This window comes from Galeopterus variegatus, unplaced genomic scaffold (assembly GCF_000696425.1).
Source record: "Galeopterus variegatus unplaced genomic scaffold, G_variegatus-3.0.2 Scaffold1848, whole genome shotgun sequence".
Lineage (NCBI taxonomy): Eukaryota > Metazoa > Chordata > Mammalia > Dermoptera > Cynocephalidae > Galeopterus > Galeopterus variegatus.
The window spans coordinates 142,544-144,148 of record NW_007727959.1 but is presented as its reverse complement, the minus strand read 5'-3'; the positions used below and the strand labels follow the sequence as shown (position 1 = coordinate 144,148).

General features: G+C 37.5%; 1 long non-coding RNA gene across 2 annotated transcripts in view; it reads right to left on the bottom strand.

Moving 5' to 3' along the window:
- Positions 1-546: 546 nt before the first annotated feature.
- The window catches only part of LOC103595793, a 5,057-nt gene continuing 3,998 nt past the window's right edge, over positions 547-1,605 (bottom strand). For both annotated transcript variants that reach the window (XR_550983.1, XR_550984.1), the window contains one exon: positions 547-807. This is a non-coding gene — a long non-coding RNA (uncharacterized LOC103595793). The remainder of the gene's footprint in view (positions 808-1,605) is intronic.

Genomic DNA, 1,605 nt, shown 5'->3' with positions numbered 1-1,605 from the left:
ATATATATATATGCATATTCTGTCCACTGAAAGAACTAGAAGCAATGACATTCAGTAGCAGTGAGCAAACCTAGAGCTTGGTCCTGGTTTCTACATTACCCACTAATAGGAATCAGAGGTCCATGGGGAAACGGCTTATTAAGGGCTGGGGTAAGGAAAATAAAAATGATCCTGGAATGTCTAATTATGCCAGAAAATAAAGAAGTGCCCACCACCCCCAAAATGATGAAGTGATATGAAAAATTGAAGGGGCTTTCAATGGCCAAATCTGATCATCAAGGTAAGTAATGACAATAACAGATTCAATAAAATAAGGATCCCTGAGTTCACACTGATAATAAATAAATAATAAATTAAGAAATAAATGTGAAGAAAGGGAAAGCTCTTCCATACAGTAGAATGATGACTAATCAATATAGTAGCATTGAAGAAATTAGAAAATCATCACTTAAAAGCCAGCATAGTAAAATAGATTTAGGCAAGAATTATTATGCGTGCTTGATTGGCCGAGGGAGAGTTTGACAAGAAAAGGGAATTTACAGAATCTTAAAGTATCTCCTCACAAGTTATTTATTATAAATGGAAAAATGGTAGCATTTATAAGTAACTTCATCAGTCAGGGGCAAATAATCCATGTTCAAATATAAAAGTGTGGACTTCGATCGTATGGCTGAGTCACTATTAAGGTACCTTCGAAACATCTCTGTATAGGAAGGAGGCACGACGACACAGCAGGGTGACGAAACAGGAGATACTTTGGAGAGAAGGACTGAGGAACACGTGCCTACTATGTGCTAGCAGCTCTACCTTGAACCACAGAGAGGAGGTGACAGGCCTGCTGCCCAGATGGCCCTTCAACAGTCNTGGCAACTAGCATTCTACTTTGTCTCTATGAATTTGACTACTCTGGGTACCTCATATGAGCAGAATCATAAATAGTTGTCTTTTTGTGAATGACTTATTTCACTTAGCGTAATATCCTCAAGCTTCAGTCATCATGTACCAGGTGTCGGCATTTCCCTCCTTTTTAAAGCTGACATACATTTGTTGTATATACATACCACAAATTTTTTATCCACTCATCAGCTGATGGACACTAGGGTTGCTTCCACATTTTGGATATCCAGTTTTTCCAGCACCATTTGCTGAAAAGACTGTCATTTTCTTCACTGAATGGTCTTTGCAGTCTTGTTGAAAATCAGTTTGATCTTGTATGTGAGGGCTTATTTCTGGGCTCTTTATTCTACTCTGTTGGTTTACGTGCCTGTCTTTATGCTAGTATCCCAAGTAAGTTTGGAACACAGTACTTTGACTTCAGCCTAAAGAAAAAAAAAACTGCAAACAAATCTTGAACTCTTCCTGATAGGCTTGTTTGTTGTAGTGGTATGAAAATTCTGAAACAATTATGTGGGTATTATGGAATTAAGCAAATGAACGAATATAGTGAGGTTGTTGGGAGCCAGAGTAACATGGAAGATGGGAGATACAAATATGGGACAAAGGAAGGCAAACGAGAAGCTTGGATGGCTTCAAATGAGAGGTATCAGTACAACTGCATTTTATGTAGTTATAATATGCATATATATAATATGCATATATATATAT